General features: G+C 40.4%; 1 protein-coding gene across 37 annotated transcripts in view; it reads left to right on the top strand.

Annotated features, from left to right (window-relative positions):
- ATXN1 (ataxin 1) overlaps positions 1-26,861 on the top strand; it is a 305,212-nt gene that overhangs the window by 223,772 nt on the left and 54,579 nt on the right. For 28 of the 37 annotated variants that reach the window (XM_083747217.1, XM_083747202.1, XM_083747209.1 and 25 more), the window contains one exon: positions 11,100-11,196. The exons of 8 other annotated variants lie outside the window; for them this stretch is intronic. The gene's annotated coding sequence lies outside the window, so the exon portion shown is untranslated. Of the gene's footprint in view, positions 1-11,099; positions 11,197-24,528; positions 24,622-26,861 lie in introns of those variants that run through there. One more of the 37 variants, XM_083747228.1, reaches the window with a different exon arrangement.

Genomic DNA, 26,861 nt, shown 5'->3' with positions numbered 1-26,861 from the left:
CACTGGACACCCTTGTTTTTGGATGTTAGGCTCGTGGCTACTACAGGGAGAGCCTTTTCAATCATATTGGCCCTCCTTTTGGAATGTGACCCAGCCTCCTACTGCCAACTCATACGTTTTTGGCATTGAGCTGAAACCTTTTTATTTTCCAAGGCCTTTTCATTTTATCTGTTGCTCTGATTTTTGTGTTTTACTGCTCTGCTGTTTCTGTTGTTTGGGTTTTGTTTTAATATTTGTAGTGCTGTGAGTTTGGGGCTGCCAGACTAAATTTCCAGAACCAGTAAGTGTTATAATTTAATCAAAACTTGGAGTGTTAAACTGGGTGCCAGACCTTTTTAACCCCAGGACGCAGAAAGTGTTAAAATATAAGCCAGGCTATCTTCTTCATCAGGTATTGAATGGGGTGATGAGCCATTAAGGAAACAAAAGGAAAGGTGATGGGCCATTAGAAAAGCAAGGAGAGTGGGCTCCATTGTTGTTGTTGTTGTTGTTGTTTAGTTGTTTAGTCACTCTTTGTGACCCCATGGACCAGAGCACGCCAGGCACTTCTGTCTTCCACTGCCTCCTGCAGTTTAGTCAAACTCATGCTGGTAGCTTCGAGAACACTATCTAACCATCTCGTCCTCTGTCATCCCCTTCTCCTTGTGCCCTCCATCTTTCCCAACATCAGGGTCTTTTCCAGGGAGTCTTCTCTTCTCATGATGTGGCCAAAATATTGGAGCTCAGCTTCAGGATCTGTCCTTCCAGTGAGCACTCAGGGCTAATTTCCTTAAGAATGGATAGGTTTGATCTTCTTGCAGTCCATGGGACTCTCAAGAGTCTCCTCCAGCACCATAATTCAAAAGCATCAATTCTTTGGCGATCAGCCTTCTTTATGGTCCAGCTCTCACTTCCATACATCACTACTGGGAAAACCATAGCTTTAACTATACGGACCTTTGTTGGCAAGGTGATGTCTCTGCTTTTTAAGATGCTGTCTAGGTTTGTCATTGCTTAGACATCAAATGGGTGGGGTCCCTCTTAGATAGTTAGAAAGACAAATGCCACAGTTACAGCAGAGTTGGTTATGATGTGACCTAGAAGGGGAAAATAAGTTGCAGACTGAAAAAGGCAGAGAGCCATGGCTGATTCCTGCTTGTATCCAAGGCTGCTACTGTGGCAGAAATAAGACCCTTTTGGGTTGTAAATGCTGTGAACCCTCCACCATAGGCTCAGGTATATGTAAATAACCCATATATCATAAAGACACAAAGAGTCTGCTGTGCCTCATTTCGAAAAGGAAATATGCACCTGGAACCCCTGGAATATTGCATCTCTCAGAGACTGGAGTGGCATGAACAATACTTTCATGTTTTTTTGCATACTGCTTTGAAAATGTGTCAAAAATCAGCATATGAACAGCATAAACAAACAAACCATATTCCCCTTATGCAACAACTGATGAGGTGAAGCAAATTACAAGTGATTTGAAGAATATCTCTTAACCTCTCTTGTGGCATCAGGCTCCCTTGTGGATGCCTGTAATATGCTACGTAATGCACTTGGTAGAGACTAATTTTAAATTTGAAGGACTGGCTGGGAGTGAATGTACATTTGCATATATTTCCAGATTTGCATATAGTATCTAATATGCCTTTTGATCACTTGTAAATGGATGTAGTTTTGAACAGGTGCATTAGCATGCCTATAGAAAAGGAAGCACTCTCTCTCTCTCTCTCTCTCTCTCTCTCTCTCTCTCTCTCTCTCTCTCTGGGAACGATGGTCCTTTCCAATATAAAATATGCTGGTGGCAGGAGATTAAAAGCAGGAAAACGCTGCTTTGTAGTGGTTCACAATGCAGGTGTACACATTGTCCTCACAGAGATGTATGAAATTTAAACAGTAACATCACTGTATCTGTAAAAACATTTCATTTCATTAAAACCGCCTCCAGCAGTCTCCCTGACATGCCACCTTGTATATGCAGAGAGTTTATTAGGGGAGCATTTCGGCATTTGATGACCTGTGTGAAGTGGTACAACCCATCAACAAACATAAGTGTGAGTCTGCCGATTGTATCTTCCAGCCCTTAGCCTAGATTTTTTTAATGCACCATTCTGCATTAATGAACTAGTTTAGTAACTTGTTGGTTATACTACTTTTTTTTTTGCAGTATGTGGAAGGACGTAAGAAATGCAAAATCGTGTTGTATGCTTACAAAAAATATGAGAATTTGCCAGTTTTATGTACTCCCAGTTAGTTGCTCAGAGCAATAGGCAACTAGAATCCTTATACTTCTTTTCTTTCACCAGATTCTTTGTGTAAATTTTCCTTGTTCATTATCATATGCAGTAAAACAAAATGTTGGTGGCTTGGATCGTAAGATGTTAAGGAAGTACATGGAAGGAAGACTTCTTGTACTATCCTCCTCCCTATGCACCCCCCCCCCCAAATAAAACCATATCCAGGATGGGGGAGGTGTCAAGGGGATCCTCCATAAAAATGTGGGGTGAGTTGTCATGGGGCTACTTTGAGAAGGCAGGGAAGGACACCTGTATTCCACAAACTTCCTCAAGTTGTCTTAGGAGCCAACCCAATGCCAGATTCCACATTATGCAATAAAGCATGCATCTCTTTCGAGTGTGTGCACACACAGAAGCGTGCGCGCGCACATGCACATACATATGTTTGTTGGAACACTACTTTTCTATTAGGAGAGTGAAGCAGAGATGGTTGAAAATATAACCACTATATATAGTTTCCTTAAAAATGTTTAGCCTAGCTACTTAAAATACATAGTAGCTTAGCTGGGAAAGAAAGCAGCAACTTGTGTGGGAATCACATTATGCACAGTTGACATAGCTGAAGCTGATAATTGTGTATCCAATCACGGCACACTGACTTCTTCCAGGAAGTAATTTCAGTCAGGATAAAAATTCAAAAGAAGAATATTCCAAGTCAGCAGGCTAGTAGATAGAGTTGAGCCAGTGCTAGTCATTGAAGTTTTGGGGTGTTACGATTCCTCGAAAAGATAGTATGTGTGGCTTGCCAATTTATATAATTTGGCAAGAAGTGAGGATTTCCCTCTTGTGAGGAGGCGATTCTAACCTCCTTGTTAACCAAAATTAGATTTTGTTTCCATTCTGCTTACGTGTGTGTCCTCCTGCCTCTTAGGACATGCTGTATGTATCCTTTATTCCTTTCACTACTTGACTGGCATAATAAGGAAAAGGTTATTCTAACAGCAGCTGTAGAGAGTCATGGAAGTATAAAAACTATTACCACTGTTACCAGAGATCTGCCCTCACATCACCACATATATTCAGATCCATTATGACAACCATTGTGAGGGAACAGAATGGTGCAAGTACAGCAACAAAGCTAATTTGGCATTCCTGTTGCTGTGTTCGCACTGCACTGACCTCCCTATTGCCTTGCCCTTACCGGCAGTGACCTCTGCATTGGGAAGTCAAATAAGCACCACAACCCTGCCAGCTGCCATTCCCCACCCTCCACATTAAAAACCAGAGCCCCACCCTCTGGAAAATAAAAGAATGCAAGTAGGACCTGCAACAAAAATTTCTAGCATGATCTGCTCCTGTTCACGTTGCCACACATCTATATCTTCTGTCAGGATACTCCACCTCTGTTTTCCATCTCCACTTGACTAGAGATTCTGACATTCTATGGCGGTTGAGCATGCTCAGAGTTTTGTTTTCTTAGCCTTTGCCCAATATATATATATGTATTTACTATCTATAGTTTACTTTCCACAAAGCTTGACATTTCCCAAGCATGCTGATGCCTCACTCATGTTTCTGTCAGTAGGTGTGTTTTGGCTACATACCTGCCATAACTCTTGAGTTCACTGTTAATATGTGTGTGTGTGTGTGTGTGCGCGCGCGCGCGCGCGCGTGCGCCATGATGTTGATTAGCACCATTTCATGGGGGGGACAGAACATCTTTCCTGTTTTGTTCCCCAGGTCTTAGAGATCTTTCTCTAAGTCATACCTATGTAACTGCCCTCCCCCCGCCCCTGGTTCTGAGGCAGGCAACTTTACTCACTGAATATTTGCTGCTATTTCTGCCTTTCCTTCTTTTTTAAAGGATCACAGCCGAACAGAAGCTGTCACTAGGGGAGAGGTTCAGAATGGCATTGCAAACAGAAGCTGGTCCCCAGGAATTCATTCTCTCTCTCTCTCTCTCTCTCTCTCTCTCTCTCTCTCTCTCTCTCTCATTCCAACCCTATAATAAAGTTCAAACGCTTTCCAAATAAATAGGCATAGCAGATTTTTAGTGAACTTTTAAAATTAGTATTTTAAAATGAATTATAATTATATATCACAGCAGACTCCAGAGTGTTAGATTTTCTTCTTTCTTTCTTTCTTTCTTTCTTTCTTTCTTTCTTTCTTTCTCTGGACATAGGAAAAAGAGAACTGTAAAAGCATTTCAATGCTTAAGATAGAAAAGAAAGGACAATGGATGTATCACATTCTTTCACTGAATAACCACCACCACCCGTCCCTTTTCAGATGCGAAGTAAGAGCTCTGCTTGGTTTGGGCTCTGTTTTGATTTTAGTAGGACTGTGCAAATGCTAGAAATGGCCTCATTGGTATAAGACAGTGCATTTACCTGTCTGTCTGCAAATTATTTGAGGAATGAAACTTCTGTTATGAAGATGACATCCTATGGTTCTAATTACACATTAGATGAAGTTCTGTTTTCCCTCTCCCCCACTTCATCTGGTGTCTCCCCCCAACCCTCGGTAAAATCAGCCTTAGTCAAATTAGATTGGAAGGAATGGGCCAGAGACAGTCTGCTTGCACCTTTCCCTTCTTCAGCTCAAAACTGCTATCTCACCTGTTGATTGGGGGGAAGGTTTGAGAGATGGGTTCATTTGAACCTAAATGTGGGTGAATCATTGAATTCCTATGGCAGTCGCTCTCAGAGGTAACCATCGCAAATCTTTACATGCATTTGCAATCCTTTAAAAACAACAACACTAGTATCCTCTGTACTATTATTGCTGTCATCATCATTGATTCATCATCTTCTAAACAACCAACTCAAGGTGATGTACACTAAAGATATTACTGAGACTACACTTGCCTTTACCATAAATTCCAGCGGTTTCAAACAATGAGCGCTAAGAATCAGGAGCAGCACTTGGCAGTAAATCCGAAGATTACCTTCTGAAGCGCTAGAGGGGAACACCTTTTGATGTGGGTTAGTTAGTTTATAAAGTAGAAATGCCAGCTGTGCGTTTTATTGCATCTTTTCCTCTCTTTCTGTTAATCTTGTGTTTAAATATGAGACATTGACTGTTGGGTGGAGTATTTAGCAGGAAATACTCTACACAGAGTAGTCATTGTTCTGCTCATGTCGCTGCATGTAGTAAATTAGCAACAGGGTCTGTTAACTTTTGTTGCTTATACTTTGCTTTGACATTGAGCTAAAACACTTGTTGCATCACTTTATATATCAAAGGTTTCACAAACTGGATTTCCAACCTTTTCTGTTAACTACTTTTTCAAAAAGTAGCCATATTATATTTCCTATAATACCTATCAAGTCCCAAGTATGGTTGCCTGTGCACATGTATTTGAACCTATTATTAGTTGATATTGTTTAAATTTAGGTTGATCATTCTTGTTTCTAATTCTAACGAATTCAGTGGAATTTGCATCAAAACAATTTTGCTTGAGATTGGGGGACAATTTCTCTCTCTCCATATTTCCTACATTTGGAATCTCTTGATTACAGAAATATTCTTAATTGTACAAAGGTAAAGGTACCCCTGACCATTAGGTCCAGTCGCAGATGACTCTGGGGTTGCACGCTCATCTCACTCTGTCGGCCAAGGGAGCCGGTGTTTGTTCTGAGTCATGTGGCCAGCATGACTAAGCTGCTTTTGGTGAACCAGAGCAGCGCACGGAAACGCTGTTTACCTTTCTGCCAGAGCAGTACCTATTTATCTACTTGCACTTTGGCGTGCTTTCGAGAAGAAGTAATAAGCTGCTTTAAGCAATTTTTATTGCAGTCTAACAAGAATAATTAGAAATAAATGAGAAACATCTTTTAAAGAGATGTTTGTTCCTCTGTTTCAGCTATCAACACCTGTCACATAACCTTTTGTTCAAGAATTGGAAGTGGAAAATAATACTGAGTTTGGAGGTGCAGAAGGTTGGAACATAAGTTAAGACGGGGGACTCAAGAGTGGGACATGGACAGTCTCTTGCATATGAGAGACATATACTCCCTGCCCCTCTATACATTGGAGAATTACTGAAGGAAATATTAGTTTGCACTCAGTGTCTTATCCAGTTCACAGAATGTGAAAGAGTGGCAACTTTGCAGCCTTCCATTATTTTGTAACGAGAGAAGTGCTCTATCTCATGCTTTGTAGAAGACTGTAAGCAAATTAAAACTCCTTTAATACCAAGAACTTAAGCAGAGGTGGGTTGTTGTTTTTTTAAAAAATGTACCAGGTTTTTTAAAGAGAAGGTTGAAAGCAGCAGGAGAGACCCAGTTCTCTCCTTGTCTCTCATATTTTGAGGGAACCCACTTGAGATATCTTGCCCAAGGGGACTCAGAAACATAGATGCAGAAGTCCTCCTGTCATCAACTCCAAACCTTGAGGGGCATGTGCTCACTTGTGAATTATATTCCTGGCATGGTGAATGAAGGAAGAGGAGGGTATTACTCAAGCGTACAAATGAGACACCAGGTCAGAGCAAAGAGGAATGTTCCTTCCACATGGGATACTCAGTGCCACTGGAAAGACTTGTGACCCCCCCTATCTCTGTGTCAGTAAGAGACAGCTTAAAACATCCCCCCCAAAAGCACATACAACATGTGCTTTGGGGGGTGTTTTAATGCTGGTCCTCCATTTTTAATAAGAGGTTTTAACTTTGATTTTGTATATTACTATATTTTTCTGAATTTTTACATTGCTGGGGGGGGGGCGGGCCTTGAAATTCAGGTTTGGGCCCTGAAATTCAGCTTACAAATAATGATGCAAGGCTTGGGGAATAAGACATGATGAGGAAAGGGTGAAAGATGAAGCTCTCAGCAAAGCTGGATTTGGCTTGCTTATCCTTCCTTGCTTCCCTGATGGCCTCTCTGTGCATGGAGCACCCACTGCACCTATAGTCACAGCAGCCAGATAACATAAAGTCACATGCTATCGGCTGGTCAGCAGTTTAGCATCCTTGCCTAATGCAAATCAATCTGATCACGCTGCTAACTTCAGAGTGGAAAGTCTTGATTTTTTTTAATTTTTGAGGGGGATGGATTAGAATTGGCCTTTATTAGTACTTTTAAAAAATACTAAGCAAAATAAGAGATCTCTTTTTAAAAATAAAATAAAATGCTAAAACAATGAAATACTCCTGGGAATGAGCACGTTGTGAAATTGAATTGACAGCTCCTATTATCTAGCCCAGCAGAACGTCTGCGTTTATAAAAAGTGCTAAGTACTGTGAGTAGGTGGATGCAAAAATTGTCTTTTTTTAATTCAGGTTTTTGAATTCTTCCTGTATTGGACTTCTGATATTTTAATAATAGCTGGTTAATAGCTGGTCAACAAAACAGCAGACCCCAGCAATAAAAAGGTACAAGTTATTGTAAGCTGCAATCTTGCTGAGGCTTCTTAGAGTCCATTGACTTTAATGGGATTTAAAAGCTTATTTGTGAACAGAATTGCAGCCTTAGGGTACAGTCAGTTTTCCCACCTTCCCTTTCACCTTTCACTCAGGTTCTGACCACCTCTTCATGTCAGTAGCCCTTCTGCGAACGGAAACCAGAAATTGCGGGAAAGTTGTTTTTGTCTAGTAGGCTCCACCTAGATGTGTCTTATGCTCCTCATATCTGAGTTAATATGAGATGCTGAGGGGCCTCAGTTTTGAATGGGTGGCTTTCCTGAGACACAATGCACTTAGCTTTATAGCAGCCCGCTGAGTGGAGGAGCAGCCTGGTTTGGAAGCCACAGCTAACATGGCCAGTAGTCAAGGTTGATGGCAATTGTAGTCCAACAACAACTTGAGGGTTGTGGGTTTTCTACCTTGGGCTGCACTGTGCAATATGGCCTATTTACATCCTAGGCAGATGGGAGCATCCATACCTCTTCTGGGAATCCTGTTTGGTTATAAGTCACTTTAGGTTGCCCTGGGAAATATAAAGCAACTAACAAATTTAATAAATAGACACTGCTTAATATTAGACATTGGGTAATCATTGTACTAGCAGTGTTTAGAGCAGGTAATAAGAAGCCCTGATCACAGTGCAACGCAAAGTTGAACCCAATGAATGAGCTTCAGTTAACTCTTTGTTGGATTGTGGCCCCTGTGTCTCTTTGGCTTTCAGCAGTGGGGTGTGGAGTGAACCTTGGAATTTTTAATTAAATTTAGTGCAGCTTATGCATTAATGATGAGCAGTGTGTGTTTCATACTTGGAAAAGAAATAAGTGATCCACAAATGTATTTGGTTGTAGTCAACTACCGTATTTTTCGCTCTATAACACGCACCCGACCATAACACGCACATAGTTTTTAGAGGAGGAAAATCCGTAGGCATGCCACCCGTAGGCATTCCCTCCATAACACGCACAGACATTTCCCCTTACTTTTTAGGAGGAAAAAAGTGAGTGTTATGGTGCAAAAAATACGGTAAGTCCTACTTGGAGTAGGCCCATTGGAATTAATGACACTAAGTTACTACATGCAGGTTCCACTGTCTAAACACAGTGCGTTCCCAGGAAATCATTCATTAGGTGACCGTTCACATAACAAGCTGATGATTTCCATTATTTTCTATGGGAATATTTCTAAACTGTGATTTGTCCGATCTCTCTCCTTCTTTGGTTTCTGCCCCAAACTGCTGCAGCCAACCAGCAAAAGACAAACTACTCCCTGTCTGATCTCTCATGCTGCCTGATTTGTCTGATATCTCTGCCGCCATGGTTTTTGCCCAATATGCCTGTCTCCAACCAGCAAAACACAAATAAGTAAGGAAGTGGGGAAACTCAGGTAGTGTGGGTATCTGAATCAGCTGTTTGTGTAGCAAGACTTAGATATAATTCTTTGGGTTTGGATAACTGAAATTTCGGATAATGAGTATTCCACTAGCAGGACCTGCATGTAAGGTCCGTTAATTTCAGTGGGTCTTACTCTGTTAAATACCAATTGTGGTGGTGATATTACTGCTAAAGGAAAGGATAACAAATTCACTCCTTTGAACCCTAGAAACGTGTTGAAAATGATGCATAATATGCAATTAAATAATGTGAATGGCATGCACTTGAAAAAAGCCTTGTTTTATCTCTGCCTGGTGTCACTGGAACATGAGTCAACCTGTTTAAGGCTTATTCCATGCAAAAGAGAAGAGGAAGTGAACTAGTGTATACAAGCGAATGAAGGATTAGTGATGAGATAATATGAAAAATTAAATGGGAACATGGTTGCTGGCATTTGTAACTGCATTTTTATTAGTGCTACCTGAACTGTGAATTAGAACAACCAAATTACAGAGCACCTCACAGGACTGAAAGAGGGAGGTATTGTGCAAATACCAAGAGAGTAGAGCATTGTTAGGCACAGCTGTCTGGCTTTCAGATCAAGCTTAGGAGCTCCCTTCTCATAGCAAAATACTTTTGCTTGCAAAGGAAAATGCTATAGTGCTGCTGGTACATCATTTCCAGCTGTTAATACCTTGGTCTCTCATATTATAATTTGAAGCATCGTATGTTCCATCAAATTTTATTACTGTTGAAAAACTTGTTTATGCTAAATTAAAGAAATGAAAGATACAGACCCACCATAATTCTGGTTCAATTTTGTAGTTGTAGTAGTTAGCTTTCTTGCAGTAGAGGAAATACATAAGGCCCAGTCCTGTTCATCAATTAGTTTACCAATTGGGCCAATATGATGTTGTTGCCACGCATATCACTTCCTTTGCAAGCATAAACAAGCATGATGGATGAGCCATTTCAGTCAATAATTTTGTGTGTGTGTGTGTGTGTGTGTGTGTGTTTAAAGGTTTGTATTAGGTATGCTTTTATAAATTGTAAGTCGCTTTGATATCTTTTGTGCTGGGGCCATCCTTCTGTGCAGTAGTAGCACAGTTGGATTCTGTGCCTGAGGAATATTCTGTAGTGCGCTGCAGTGGAACCAATGATCTGAGAGTATAACATGACTTCAAAGGTTCTTACATTCTGACATAAAATTAGGTGAATTTTAACTGCAGATTTTGCTGTTTCCTTAGCCATAAACTCACACCACCTTTTCCAAAATATTAGTGAACAAACTGTTTGGTATTTATACTTTTCTCCACACTTCAGTCATGTTTCTGCACATAATGTACATGGGGGAGGGGAGAATTTCGCACAATGACCAGAGGGTAGAATTCTAGTTTGGCACTTAGAAGTTGCATGTTTGTCATGTTCCTTACATCCACTAGCAGAAATTCCCAAACCACAGAATATGTGTCTCTCATATATGGGAGGTAGTGTAACAAATACGGAAAAACAAACTAGGGTCATGGTTCAGGCAAAATATAACAATCCTCCTTATTCGGGATTGAAGCTGGGAATCTGTGAACATACTGAATGCTCTTTAACTGCTGTTGCACTTTATACTGTAAGTGTTTTTCTTAGTGGGTGGGTCTGGATGATAGCCAAGTGGAAATTTTCACAGCACTGCAGAATTGTACAGTGCACTTATTGCTTCAGATTGTACAGTACCATGCAGACTTATGACGTGTTCCTAATAACAGCTCTGACCATGCACACGCTTATGTGTGGGTGGCCTCTTCACCCCTGTGTACTAAATGAAGCACAGATATAATGCCGATATCGTGACAATATAAAGCCCCACCTTTGCGGATTACTTTGCTGTAGTGGAGCCATATGTGTTTTATGTGTTTACCAAGCAAGTCCCATCTCAGTTGTGGTGGCATGGAAATCGAAACTGCAAGCACAGCCAGTCATTAAGCTTGGGAGCCAGGAGTGAGATCCCCAGTTTTAATTACATTTGTTCCTTTAAGCTTATAGAAACCTATTGACAATTTGTCAAGTACAGCATACAGATTTTCTTACTCAAAAATGTTCTATTTTATTTGAAAGAGAGCACCACTGAGGGCCTGTGAACAATCCAGCAATGCCTGCAAATTCTTCAAGGTGAAGGATAATCTGGGACTCCCAACTGACGACAGTGAATGTTGTGAGTAAGCTATGCAATAATCATTACTGATTACTTCCTCTGTAAATATTTTTGGCGTTGAGTAATTACAATAAAAAGAGGATAGCTTTACTGACACCCAAGACTTATCTGGTGGTGCCTTTCAGTTATTTTGAGAGAACCATGTACTTCATTACTACTTGAAACCATAATTCTTGAATTATTTAACGTAATGATGTAATAGTGTGTGGTGTTCCCTATTTTTCATATGGGACATGTTTTCCTTTCAGTCCTCAACTTGCATTGTAACACTTTTCCTTGGAGGACATTTCTCCCACACACGAATAACCAGCTCGATCTCTTAGATATGAACTGTACGAAGATTCACAAAACAAATAGCTAGAAGTGTTCTATGTCTTGGTTCACCTGCCAATTTGTGATTCCTTAAAGAACTGGAATTTTATTCAGATGTAATACATAATATTGAATAATACAGCAGATGTATTTCAGCAGTAAAATTGTGATGCCAGAAAGTGCCATATATATGAACAAGGTTTTGTTTGTCTTAGCTGTTAAAATATGCATAATTATTTTACAGGCGGCAACCATTACAGGCGCATCTAAATGACACGTGTTCGCTAATGTATGGGTCCTTTTGGGCCCAGAAGAGGTCAGAACAGAGGCAGGGCATAGGAGGGTGGGGCACACTTATATGACCTCCGCCAGTCTGGGGCAGGGGGTGGGAACAGAACCCCCATGCAAAATGGTCACCGCCTGTATATAAATTTCACCTCTGACTCTCAAGAAGGCAGCAGCACTTGGCATCTAGCTCTACTTCCAGAGACTAATAATGCTAACTTCACACGTATATATTTGGGGGCATGTCTCCCTGAGTTCTGCCTGCAAGGAATTGAGTTCACTAGTTAAGTATGGTTCAGTCCTAAATACTCATACTGGGAATACGTCCTATTCAACTCGGTGGAATTTCCTTCTGAAAAAAGCAAACATAGGATCAGGGTGTAAGGCTGCAGTCCTGTGCACACATATGTCATTGAAGGCAGCAAAATGTAACTTCTAAGTAAACATGCATCATATCAGGATACATATGTCTCACCTAATGTGGTGGTTGTGGTCTTTTTTCTTTAGATAATGTCTATGAGGCAGAACAATGCTAGACTTCTTTTTCTTAGAGTGATAGCATTTTTCAGCATCATCGTTATCAAGCTGTAAATTTTACCATTGCTATATAAACCCTTATCTGTTAAAATTTTACAGCTTAGTGATTTAAAACAACAGCAACTATGGGCAAAAGTTCATACAGCGTCTGAGTTCTTAACTTAGAAATATGTGTTCATATTATACTTGTTAAGTGGTTAATCCTGCTGACAAATCTGGAATTCATGACGATGAAATGGGGGTTGCTAATTTTTCTAAAGGGTGTTCCATAGCTAAGGGTTGGACTGATGTTTTCATTTCTGGGGTGAATGCAATCAATTTCAGTTTCAGCTAAAGCATTTCTGCTTCTTACCTATAATTACATCATTTCACCACCAGACACAATGCAGAGCCAAATCTCATTTTAAAATACTGCTTGGAGCCAGATCCATCTAGAAATTATTTGTTTACAAAGCAGCATCTTTTTCCCTCTAACTTACACCCTCCATTCTTTCTCTTTTGGATGTTAGCAAATATATTTGGCTACAAATTTAGCATTGTGAGATCCCAACCATCTGCTAAGGAAGAACACAATTTTATTTAGAAAAATAATGCACATGGTGTTATGCTTCCTTTAATACATGCAAGATATGTCTAGGTATTAACTTGGATGGTTGGTGTCTACTGCACCTGGCAGGGCTGCTAGGGAGTCATGAGGACATGGCCAATGAGGTCATGGCTCATGATCAGTTGTTCTTGTTTTCTTCCAATTTGTCTCCTTTGCAAAGATACTCTGGACACTTAAGCATTGATGCTATATGAATCCTTAGCACCTAACAAATTTGGAAAGTGCTCTACTTTGGTTTGTGTCCCTGCTGTCAGTATTCTTTCTCTGTCGGGAGAAAGGTTGTGGGGGGGGCACCTTTTCTGATTCTCTCCTTGTCATCCTCCTTTGCAATGAAACAAGTGGACACTTAAACACTTACAATTTCGTTTTAAAAAATGAACTAGTTCTGGTTCAAGATAATCCTTTTCAAAAAGGAATTAGTTGACGTTCCTGCTCCTCCTTTAACAAAACAAACTAGTTCAGATCAGGTTCAGCCATAATATGCTTGTGGTTCATAAAAAGTAAAGTTCACTGTTTGCAAAATATTTTCAGTATTCAAAATGTTATAAGCTGCTGTACTGGAGTACATGGTCCAAAAGTTAAATCAGGGGCTATGGGTAACTAATAAGATGTATTACAGATGTATGTCAGCCTTTGAAGCTTTCCCCATAATTGTATTTTCATGCTAGAAAATGCTTACGCTGTTCAGTTTGTGCTAACCACACAGCTGTTAAAGGCACAAGGTATTGTCTGCTTTGTTCCTGGTCTCTGTACTTCTCACTGCAAGCTGCTCCTGTTAGAAGAGACTGCATCTCTTCAGCAGGGCAGATAAGGAAATGCCTCACATACCTTTCTTTGGATTGCTTAGCAACAGTAACTGAGCGTCCTTAGTAGCAGCAGCCCTCACCTGCCAAATAAGCTTTAGAATATTGCCTCTAGTTTTGCTTTCTAACTTTCTTCTTCCTTGCTGATTGACTTTGTTTATTTTATGAAAGCTTAAGAGTCCAGGCCGCTCAAAATTAGCTTCATTCATCTTTAGTTCACCTGGCAATTATGGCAGCTACTTCAGAGATTTCTGAACTAGTTCAGTGAACTTCACTAAACTGATTTAGTTCATCCCAAACACTGGTTCTTCAGCTTATACTTTATGCAGTGGACTTAAACTGTTTTAACCGTTATCCCATTTCCCCAGGGAATTGTTTCTCTGTGAATTAGTTTTAGATCTAGAACTTCCAGACTTATTTGGGGGAACTGGCATAACACTGATACATGCTTTAATGTAGATAGTCCCTGATAATTGTCAGGCCCGGTCACTGAACAAGTTCATGTGCTGTGTAGACGGTGTCATGTTTGATTCCTGTACTAGATGGCAGAGAGCCATGCACACATTTTTTCTATACACACCATTTCACTTGTACAGCATGGCAGCAATAGAGTCCCAATAGACTATGGCAAAAATCATTATGCAGTGACATAAAAAAGAAAGTGTTAGTTCACATTTTGCAAGGCGTTTTGAATGCAGGAAGTACTCCTGCCATGGACCTTGAGAATGGCATGTTGTGGGTCTCTTGGGAGAACTGTCGGCTTTTAATCATGGCAGAATGAATGGAAAGTTTTGACACAGTTTGAAATTTTGAATTAGTCTGCTTCTAAACTTGTTTGCATCTGTTTACAGGCTCACTTCGAGCCTTTTTTTTTTAACAGAAACTACAGACTGCTGAGAGAGGCAGGGCATCCATATGTCTCTGTTATTGTAAGCAACTCTCTTCTGTGAACCACCTCGTATTTTTAGGGATGGGGCAGAAAGAGCAGGAATTGCAATTATTTGAAAAACGCAGTCTCTGAAAAGGCAGTGATTTATTCTCAGGCATTATTCTTGATTAAGAGCCACAGACAGCTGCTGCTTGCCTTTAAATAGGCATAGCTCTGTAGGCATGCTGTACATCAGGGTTCTAGGGACTCATAGACCTCTGCCAAAATCATAAGTATTTAACACCAAGTGAATAATAACTCAGAATGCCTTGTTTGCTGGTTTCTGGTTTGTGTCCTGAGCTTCCAGTACGGAGCAGAAGTTCTCATTTGTTTTGAGCTTTACCAGTCATATGGCCTAAGACCCAACAAATTTGAGTTGTATTTTGCATATCTTTGTTTTCCTCCCAGGTAGAAATGAAGGAAAGCAAAACAGTAGAAAAAGGAAGGGTATCACATTGCTTATATGGCTGTTTTACCCCATCAGTAAGCTGTTAATGTAAATGTTTATGTGGGTTTGGGGCATGAGTGAGGAGGTAAGGACACACTTTTCCTTCCTAGCCAAGATATAACGGAGGCTGATAGAAGGGAACTTAAAATCCTCATAGCAACTTTTCATCCCATACGTGAAGTAGATAGCTAACCAGGAAGAGAAACCAGTTTCACATTCACTCCAGAAAGCAATAAAAGAACACTACTCTTAAGTAGGCTTCACCTGACAGGAGGTCCCATGGACATCAGGGAATATGTTTTCAAGCAGCTAACGATCAGGCTCCAAGTCTTAGTTTGGGCTGAATATTAATGAATATTAATGATTCAGTAGTTGCTTAAAACAAGCAACACAAACCCTTCCAAAGATTCAGTGTAATGTTTTGTTCTAAAAAAAATATGGATGTGTATTTGATTACATTACACAGATCTACCTTTGGAAATCATACTTTATGGTGCATAAAAAATGTAATGTTGGGAAAGCAATAAACATTCCTGCTTTGGAGAAAAAACCTGTTGCAAAGCTAATCTTACAATGGCTTTGTATTATCTTATAATTCTCAATGGAACATTTGAACCTGGTAATTGGGGAGTTCCTTCACCATTCCTGTGATTCTTTTCTTGTAAAATTCTGAAAATCTCCTAGAAGGCAGGATGTTTTTAGTATTGATCTGTGAAGTCTTTCCATGAAAATCAAGAGGAGGAATTGGGATTAATACTGTTGCACTCCACCCTTATCTCCGAACAGTGTTGGATCCCAGGGGTTCCAGTTGCTTTCCCAGGGTTCGTGTTTCCCTTTGGAATGAGGGACAGTGGAGACTGTGGTGTCTTTATGATATATGGTTTATTTACACATACCTACAGCCTGAGCCTCTGATGGAGGGGTTCGCAGCATTAACACCCCAGTAGGGTCTTGTTTCTCCCATTGCTGCAGCCTTGGATTGAAACAGACATCAAACTCTGCCCTCAACTCTGGCTTTGCCTGTTAGAGGGGCTAGTTTGGCTATTCCCATGAGTAGAAAGCTTGCTGGATTCAGGGATTAGAGGGGTCTGACATACAGCTCGACACCATACCAAAGCTCACAACAGTACCATAAATATGACTACATAACCAGCTGTTTAATTGTTAGAAGCACTTGTTGATTTTACCCGTGGTATAGCTATTGGGAAAGCACCCTTAAATGTTCAGGGATCTAACGGTCAGGGGTCCCTTTACCTTTCATTCCCATTTATGCAGAAGTGATCCCAAGAAGGTAATGCATAGGATTGCAGCCTTTGAAAATGCTTTGCCTCACAATAGCTCAAATGTACTTTGATCTGCTTCTGATTGTAAACATTGTGTTCATCTGAGGGGGGAAAAGGGTGCCAATCAGTTTGACATTCTAGTGAAACTTATTGTCATCCCTATAGTTTACTCCAGGGAGTTTAAAACGGCTACAGCAATAAAATCTTTAGGCAGGTAGCCTGCCATCCCAACTAAATGCTCTGTTTGCTGTTAGGAGTCCCTATCCAAACAAGTTCAATGTCATTGATGCGTAAGTCCATGAAGACCTAGTAGGAGAAATACTATTCTGTTGAGAACAACATGCTTGCTCACATCCATTTGAGGTCTGTTTACAGCCTTTATAATATCTGACTGCAAACTCTTGGGTGCATTGGGTAGGGATGTTAGATGATCTCATGCACACTTGATGGTGTTGGTGCTATCTGTATTTCTTCAGAATGAGTCTTATGTTTCTGGTTGTGTCAGGTATGATGCTTAGAGTTACAGGTGCTGATAATGTTTCAGAGGGATCTGATGGCACAGAGGTCAGGAGAGAGGCAGAGAGAAAGGAAAGCAGCTACCTTGATTGCTCTTGGCTCTTTTGGCCGTTCAGCATGTAGAAATGAAGAGGCGGGCTAGGTAATTTAAGGAGATGCCCTTATTTCACACTTCTCCCAGAATGATGTTTTCCAGCCACCTTTCAAATAATAGAACAACCTCCCCCCTCCGTTATCTTTAAGGTTTACTGTATATCCATCTTTACTAAGTTCTAGGGGCAAGACAATATTTTGTAAATACTTGCAATTTTACTTTTTAGAAAATGAATTTATTTATCTAGTAGAGTAAAAACTATTCCTAGCTATTTATTGTTAGCTTACTGTTTCACAGGCATAGGTAAATCTCATTTTGAACTACTAGGAATCTAAAATTGCTTTCTATCGGTATTACATTGTTTTGCTGTTTTGACATCCCAAAACACAAATCAAAGCTCTCAAGTCATCTTGTTGACTACTGCAGCTTTCTCTCCTAAATCCTCCTACTCTTGGGCAGCTCTCAGTCAAGTCAAAACAAAACTATTTTCTTTCTTGCTAGCTTCATATCATCTCCTTTTCCCCAATTTGCCATTATGCATTATCTGGAGGGTGACGTGATAAGAAACCTCCCACCACTCCAGGTGTAGGAACTGCATGGCATTCAGATTTTCTGAAACTTATCAATGTTCCCAGATATGCAGAGCATCAAGAAAACTCAGGGATGTTTAGATGATTTAGTTGATAATTCTGTTGGCTTTCTTCAAAGTGGAAGCCTCTTTCCACCCATAACCAAATCCAGGCACTCTTGAAGGAAACTGATTTTCTAGACCCATTTGAATCGGGGTTTAGGCCCAGTTGTGGCACAGAAATTGTTTTGGTTGCCGTGTCTGATGACCTCTGTCGGAAGAGAGATAGGGGAAATGTATCCTTGTTAATTCTCCTCAACCTCTCAGCAGCTTTCAATATCATTGACCATGGTATCCTTCTGGATTGGCTGTCCAAGTTAGGGGTGAGTGGCACCACTATGTGGTGGGTCTGGTACTACTTGGATGGTCATTTCCAGAGGGTGATGCTTGGGGACTGCTCTTCAGCCCCATGGAGCTTTCCATGTGGTTTTCCTAGGGGTTCAATTTTATGCCCCATGCTGTGTAATATCTGCAAGAAACCACTGAGTGGGGACATCCTGATTTTTGGAGTACACTATAAACAATATGCTGAGGACGCATAGCTCTGCTCCTTTACTTCTGAAGGTGTGGCATAGATGTTCTGGACCGTTGTCTTTCCTTGATATTGCACTGGATGACAGCCAATAAACTGAAGCTCAATCCAGATAAGACAGAGGTACTGTTAGTGGTTCGCTAGAGTGGCTGGATGGGAGGTTGCCTGCCCTTGATAGGATTAACATTCCCTTTGAAGGAGCAGGTGTGCAGCTTTTTATTTCTATACGTGTCCCTATCTTCATCCTAAGTCTTGCTTTATGCATTGCTGTAGAACAGGATTTCTCCAACTTGGGTCTCCAGCTGTTTTTGGACTACAGCTCCCATCATCCCAAGCTAGCAGGACCAGTAGTCAGGGATGATGGGAATTGTAGTTCAAAAACAGCTGGAGACCCAAGTTGGGGAAACCCTACTGTAGAAACAGATGTTCCTTGTTTAGTCATTTCTGACTTTAAGCTACCTTCCTATACATCCAGCACACAGGAATTAGCTTTTCAGTGGCTGTACCTAAAGCTCATTGAGTCTTTTTGTTACATCCACTTATTGTGCAGCATTCCAGTTATAACCACCGCCTACAACACTATTTCTGTAAGTATTGTTCTGAGCGGTGTGAATTTGTTTCATCAAAACTTTAGCCTTTTGGTTCAGCGTTAACTGGTTTAGCACAATTATTTCTGTTTACGGCTGCAACAGTTGACAACAGAACAGTAACAATGCTCTTTGTGACAATAGTGTTATTGAGGGATTTGTACTATATTTTAGGGAGGCCGTTGCTCTTGAAAGCTGTAACTTCGTCTGCTTTCAGTACTCGTACAATATGATGGACAAAGAGAGCAGTATGTTGAGGACTTGGAGAAACTTGGGCTGCATACACTCCATATATTTAAAGCACAACCCCTCCTGGGAACTGTAGTTTGTTAAGAGTCCTGGGAACTGTAGCACTGTTAAGAGTAAATTACAGTTCCTAGGGGGCATGCTTTAAATTTATTGTGTTTGTACAGCCCTGCACACATTGTGATAGCTCCCCTTGGGGGAGGAAAAAGGACATTAAAAACAGATTGTAAATAATAGTAATAATCATATTGAAACCTACTTAGTTTTAATCTGGGAGTGCTTTTCTTAATCAGTTTATACAATGCCAACCTACAGATGAGCTTGTGCTTCTTCTTGCTTCCTCTGGTGTGAAGTCATTCATTCCATCCATTTCCTGCAGAGTCCCTCAACTCTATCTCACATAGTTCTGCCTTCTCTTCCTTATTTATTTCATTTATGCAAAAATATTTGATACCTGCTCTTCATCAACACAGATACCAGGGCAGTGTTCAGAAGGGAGGCTAAAATGCTCCCTGATGTCTCCCGAGCTGTCTTGCAATAACCCGCCAGTGACTGAAATGGTGTTTGGAATCTCTTGAAAAGCTGTTTTCCTGGGATGTGGGAACATGACGGTTTGATCAAACAGGGAGGAGATGAAAGATGTCAGGAAAGCATCCAGAATTGTAGGCTGACATCTGATGCCTATCTTCCTTGTATTTCCCTCACTGTAGATTGAAACACTGCTGTACTTTTAAGTCTCTAAATACTGGAAATCCTTGCATAGTGTTTGATTTTTTGTTCCCATGTTCTTCTAGATCTCCTCCATCTCATTTTCTTGGCTTTTTTTCCAGTTATCATGTTCCATAATGCCCCACCCTCTTGAACAACTGTCTTGAGTTATATTCCTTTTTGCGAATAATCTCTAATCTCTGGCCTGGACATGTTAATCTTTCTGCTAATAAAATAATCAGCCATCTTGTCCCTGGAAGATTTCCAGTTTCTCAGAGCTCAGTCATTCTTACTAGGACATAGCCTTCAGCCTGCACCCCAGCCTTAGGAGTACAGGATGTTTTGAAAATTATGATGCCTCTTAACCATATGAATGTTTAGCCCTTGGTTCTGAGTAGTGCTTATACAAATATGCAAGTGTTGCCTTGAACCCACGATACTTTCCTCTTTTAGAATCTACATTGCTGCAATAGTAATAATTTTCCAGCTTAAGAACTCTGCTTTGGATCTTTCAATAACATTTTGCAAGGCCCTTTCACCTTCCTGATCCATTTGCATCTGTCCACCTTAGCCAGTTTTATTTTGTTGATTCTATTTAGTGGCCTAGTTTGCTTGTTGCAAGTCATAGTTAAGCTAAACTATGGTTTAAATGTGAACATGCAGCATGCTGTTGCACACAGCTGAAATTGCAGGCACTTTGTTCCTGCCCCACTCCAAGGTTTGTTTGGGGAAAGCAAACCAAAAGACAAAACCCAAGTCCAGATCATAGCATAGTTCCCAGCATGAATGGGAGAGGAATGAAGCAGCAAAATTTCAGCCTGCACCCCAGAAGGTTGTGCATTCACATTGAAACCATAGTTTAGCTTAACTATGGTTTTAAATGGTAAGTGAATGAGGCCAGTGCGTATTTTCATAATATCACCAGCAAAACTATAATTGGGTTGGTCTGTGTCTCTCCACAGCATCAATGTATCTTCTGCATATAGTTTTTTTATTTAAAAAAGTCTGCTTAATAGACACTATTCTTTCTCGCATGTCTTACCCAATTCCATGCAACAAAGATAAGCTCAGAGATCTATTTCTGCATCTTCCCCTTCATCCTGTAAGGAAAGCTGCCCCAAGAAAGCATATATAAATGCTTTGATATTTACAATCACCTTCCTGGCATTCTGTTTGACAAACTAGCATGAGTTCAGTCTCTCTGCTTGGCCCAGACGAAATGAGAAGGATCAAAGTCTAGAAAAATTGGCAGAGGAAGGACGTTTTGGCAGCGATCAACCCAGCAGTTGTCTGGGCCAAAGCAGTTAAAGCTGCCGCAAAGCTATGGAAAATCGCTAGATTTTTGGATGACAGGATGAGTAGATAGGGTGGGGGCAGGTGCGAGAAAATAGTGAAGGTACAGCAAACAAGCCAGGTTTAATGACTGTACTGAAATATGCTGAGGAAAGTTGAAGAATGTTATAATGGACCTCTGTGTAGTTTCAAGCAGGCCTGAGAGGAGAGAAGAAAAGATTGAATTATTTGTACAATGGTCTTACAGCATTTAGCAGAAATGCCTATTTCTTGAGAACTTATTGTGACATGTCACAATATACAAACCCTCCAAGTGTCCCTGTTTTCCAGGGACAGTCCCGGATTTACAGAAGCCGTCCCGGTTTCTGATTTGATCATGGAATGTCCCACTTTTTCTTAGGATGTCCATATTTAATCAGAGAAATGTTGGAGCGTATGGAGTTATGCAACCTCTGAGCCAAGGGTATAAGTATACAACCTTTAGAAGACATCTGAAGGCAGCACTGTATATAGGGAAGTTTTTTCAAGTTTAATGTTTTATTATTTATATATGTTGGAAGAGTGGCTGGGGCAACCTAGTCAGATGGGTGAGGCATAAAAAAATGAAATTATTATTATTATTATGGAACAGGATGTCCCTATTTTCATTGGAGAAATGTTGGAGGGTATGCAATAAAATGGTCCTAGATTGGCAGCACAGTGGCTTTGGGCATTATGTCCAATATATGTGAAGGAGTTGTTTCAAAATTTCTGCATTATCCAAAGGTGAGCATGCGTAGGAACGATCCATAAGCTTCACCTGTGTGTCCAGCTTAGGCAGGTTGTCTTTGGACATAATAGCAGAGGTGCATCAGCCTGCAGCATGAGGCAGTTGTGGTCTGCACTGGAGAATTAAATGTTCATGTTAAAGAAACTCAATGGACCATGGTTTTACGGCAATGTTCAGGATTTGTCTCTGTCAATTCAAGTTTAGGCCATATGGCAATAAAAGTCTGTAGGCTGAAGTCTGCTACAAATTTTTTGGTCTAAAGATAATCTGATCACTCTAGTTGTTCCCATGGGAAGAATATTCCCTCTAGCACCTTTCTCTCACAAAATCTGGCTTGCAGATTCTTATTAATTAATGCCCATAGTGTTTTCTTAACACATTTTGGGGGGGGAAGAGCAGCAATGAAACACCAGGAGATAACTTCCTTGTTCATTTGTTGTTTAAATTTAGGGACAATGTTTTTTTTCTGGTGTTCTAACTACAGTGCAGAGACATCTAGTGACCAATCTGCATGATTGCAAGTGAATAATTCAAGCTGTATATTTATAGGCCTGAGATTGCAATACAGTGGTACCTCAGGTTACAGACGCTTCAGGTTACACTTCCACTAACCCAGAAATAGTACCTCGGGTTAAGAACTTTGCTTCAGGATGAGAACAGAAATTGTGCTCCGGCGGCCCGGCGGCAGCGGGAGGCCCCATTAGCTAAAGTGGTGCTTCAGGTTAAGAACAGTTTCGCGTTAAGAACGGAACTCCAGACCGAATTAAGTACTTAACCCGAGGTACCATTGTAAAACAAACAAATTGTCTGGTGCACATCTTGTTTACTGGGATCAGAATGGCACTAGTGAGGCTTCGCTTCTGCCCCCTAGTTTTGATATTCCTCTAAACTGATGAAGTCGCTGTTATTCTACAGGAACTGCTTCTGACCAGTGGTCCATCTAGGTCAAGTGTGAAGAACCATTGACTCTCCAAACGATGCTGAACTACAACTCCCATCACCCCAGCAAACATAGTCAAGGGCCAGGAATAAGGAGAGTTGTCCTTCAGCAACCTCTGGAGGGCTAAAGGTTCCCCTCATCTGATTGAGGGTAACCTAAGAATTACTGGTTCTGATGCCATCTAACCCATCATCCTGCTTTCCCACTGACATGCCTCTGAGAAGCCCACAAACAACACATGAAGGCAATCGCTCTCTCCCTATGTTGCCATATTGAGTCCTATGCTGCCTTTGGAACTATGGAAATTGCATAAAGCCATCACTTCTCTAGTCCCTATTTCAGAGGTAGTGCCGTCACTTATGTAGCAAAAAGGACACCACGTGTGCTGAGTGTACACAATATGGTGGCATGACCAATGGTCAGGAATGATGGGAGCTGCAATCCAACAACATCTTGAGAGCACCAAATTGGTTGCCCCTTATAAGTAGAGTTTGTTGTGGTTTTAATATATTTTATGCTGCAACCATGGTTTTTTTTAAAAAATGGAGTGAATATATTTGGCATCTGTGCACAGTACACAAGTCCTTTTAATTGCTTATAACAATCGCATCACAATGTATAGACTCTGTGAGTTCACCAGAAGTATACAGTAGATGCCTTCTTTCTCTTCCCTAAATGGCTCCCATGAATTTCTTCCTGTTAGCTCTAGGGGCACGGAATCTTGCTCATGACTGAGTAGCTAATAACCAGTGATTGGGTTAGATTTAACATTATATCCTGGTTTTCTGCTAAAATAATCTTCAAAGCAGTTTACAAAACAGAAGAAAAATACCATGTACAACAACCTAAATACAATACAAAATGCTAAAATTACGTATTCAGTACAAATAATATCAATAACAATAGCGAATAGCAGAGCTTCTAGGACTCCCAAGTCTGCTCTCCCCAAATGCTGGCATCCACCCAAAGGAAGCCATCCATGGACACCAGCCCTCCACATCTGCTTTGGGTCACTCCAGACACTGCTGCTTGGTAGTCAATCCATGTCCCAACCATCATCTCACATGACCAGCATCTCATGCTGCTCACCATTGATGGAGAGCCTCAGAATAGAAGCTGTTTCACTCTCTCCCTTCGGTTTGTGTCAAAGGTTCTTATCCTTGCCAGGCACAAGCCTTAATTTATACCTGGGGAGGTGCTAGTTATGTTCTTTAAGCATTACAAGATGTTTTGAAACATAGGAGTGGCTTGTGAAAAATTTCCTGTATTTTAAAATCAGGATGTGGAAAGCAGTTCTTAAAGAACATTCGAACAGTAGGTTTGCTGCAAGGCTTTTTAAATACGGATGCCTTTTCATATACAAAAGGGAGCCCAGCCCACTCATTTATTCTTTTATATGCTTTTATTCCTCTTGTTTGTTTCAAACTCATTGACAGAGGAGCAATGGGAATTGTTTTCTCTAGGGCTTCCCAAACTGACTTGCAGACGGATTGCAGTATATAATATGAAGTCAGATTCTCAGACTCTTATACCTACAAGTCAGGAGTATCCTGTTGAAACAAGTATTAAGTTTGAGCTGCTTCCTTGCTAAACTATTCTTCTTAGCCTAGCAAAGGAACAACAAGGAAAGCTGTGCTGAGTGTTAACCCCTTGCACAACTGCATTTTGTATTGGATGCCACCCTGGATTTGACCGTTGATCTGATTACAAATCTCTTTGACAGATACTTTAGTCAGTCTAGAACATTCCTTAGGAGACATTTTTCTGACCGAAATTAGTTTGTTCCATTTTACAGAATTGCTGTGTTGCTAAATTGTGTTTTAAATTTAAGAACTGCTGCACAACTTCACTTCAGCTAATGTATGCCAGCTTGCAGACACGACACACTTCTCACTGAAGTCATCACAATGTAAGCTACAAAATGATAGACTGAATAGTTGTGGTTAATGCATGCTATAGCATTGAAGGCATGGGAAAAATGTCCTTCTCCAGACAGTTGTCTGAGGTTACCTCTTGACCATGTTTTCACTCAAGTGCCAACGAACCCTATGAAAGCATAATTTAGAAATAACTGGGTTTTTTGTTTTGTTTTCAAAGCTTGATTAACCTGCTATTGTCAATATAAGGGTTTAAAATAAGCACAAAGAAAACATTTTAAATATGAAAAGCCTCATGCGAGCTGCCTAATCCTACACAACACCTCTATTAATCATCGTTGTTGTTGCTGCTATTCCAACTTTGCTGCTGACCTTTTTTAACAAAATGCTGTCAGAAATTACTTGAAGCAGTATGCTGGAGCCTTCTCTACCAAAGAAATCTCTGCTCAGTAGTAGCTCCTAGCTCACACTTCATGGGCAGTCTGGGGTTCTAACTCAGTGCTGCTCTTTGCCACCCCTGTGGATAACAAGAGAGTGCTTCAAGAAGAGGAGGGGCAGCATTCACCTTCTCCCAGAAAAACAAACAAACACCTGCCTAGTGCCAGCCCACCTTAAGGCCACAGGTATATAAGGTTTGAGAGAGAGCACCTCTCGCAGAAATGGAAAGATAGGTCAATAATTAGATAGGTCATCTTCCTTGTTAGCCCCCCCCCCCCGAACTCACCTGCCTGGGGGTTATAAAACTTAGGTGGAGGGTGCCAGGGGTGATGGGTTGCCGTGGAAATAAACTTATCTAGTACTGACTGGACTGTATCATCCCCAGTGAGAGACTAATCATCCGTGAGGCAGAAGCTGCTGAATGTAATAGTAACACAGAAATTTTAAGTAAAATCACTTCTATATTTGCAAAAAGTTAAATGTGTTGAAGCTGCTTTAGAATTCCTCTTATGGTTTCCCAGAATGAGTACAGTAAATCCAGTCTTTTATTAATTAACTGAAGCAATTAGTAACTCACTTTAAGAAAAGCTGTAGGTTTATCTGTTGTGGTTAAATATTACATAGACCTCTCCCTAAGGGATATAATTTCAGCTAGGAGCCGAGTCCTCATTTGTACCATCTTTGTACAGAGGTTAGTTATCCAGGGAATTATTTTAAGTAGTCAAATATGCCTCTACTATATATGCAGTATGAATACATATTCAAATTTTGTGAAAGATATGTACGTTGTGCTATGAAATAGTTCTAATAGAACATGAATGAATTTTCCAGGCAGTTTGATCTGCTGCATCTGGGGTTTTTTTCCACTGACAGAAAATGTGCAAATTATGCAAACAGTGACAAGCCTTTTTTAATTACGTTGTCAGTGGTGAGAAAGTTGGGGATAGTGGGACTTTAAAGAGCATTTCACTTGGGTTTGACTTGACTTGACAACTTTTAGTGGCCCGAGACTGAAAGCTTTTAGGTGCAGCAGTTGTGTTCAATCCTGAACAACTGAGGAATTAAATTATGTGTTATGAATTTTATAAGTAACTTGTAAAAATGTAAATGTAAATCTCCACCTTCCTAGGTGATTTGAGCAAATTCTGGCTGTAAGTATGCATGGAAACATTGCTTGGCTGGATAAAAAATTATACTCTGTATTGTAAATGCATATAAAGCCAAAGCACAATTTTAAAACATACCTTTTTTTAAAAAAATAGTTGAATACCATTTGCATCCTTTCATTCCTTGAGTCTGAGCTTAAAGGTTTCTATCAGAAGTGATTTTGAGAGGGATGTTGTGCTGTTTTTTATAGTGAACTCAGAAGCTAAAGAGCTCAGCAATCAGCATGTTTGAATGCCAGCCAAGACACTAAACTGGCAGCCTTCCACTCTGCTATTGATGCAAGTAAAATGTGTACTCAACTGACTTGAGTCAGGGCATACAACTTTTACAATCAAATGCTTCTGCTTTTCCAATTATATGGAAACTGGGGAAAGTGTGTGGGTGTACGCTACTCAGAAGGGAAACAGAAGCAATGCTTTACGTTCAGTTCACTTCTACAGACCAGTTGAGGCCGCGCTTAGAATATCGTTGAGAAACTGTTCCATTTTCCAGAGAGTATTTAATTATGTCTTCTAACATTTTAACTACTGAATCCACCTTGTTTTAAAAGGTCGTAAACATCTCATTTTGGCAATAAGCTGCAGCAGGAAAGTAAAACTAATTGATGTTTTGTATACAGAACTACATACAATCAATTGAAAACTCTGCAGGTTACATAAGGTACAAC

The sequence above is a fragment of the Podarcis gaigeae genome, assembly GCF_964106915.1.
Source record: "Podarcis gaigeae genome assembly, chromosome: 7".
Taxonomy (NCBI): Eukaryota; Metazoa; Chordata; class Lepidosauria; order Squamata; family Lacertidae; genus Podarcis; species Podarcis gaigeae.
The sequence above is the reverse complement of the archived record's forward strand: the minus strand, read 5'-3'. Positions and strand labels throughout refer to the sequence as shown.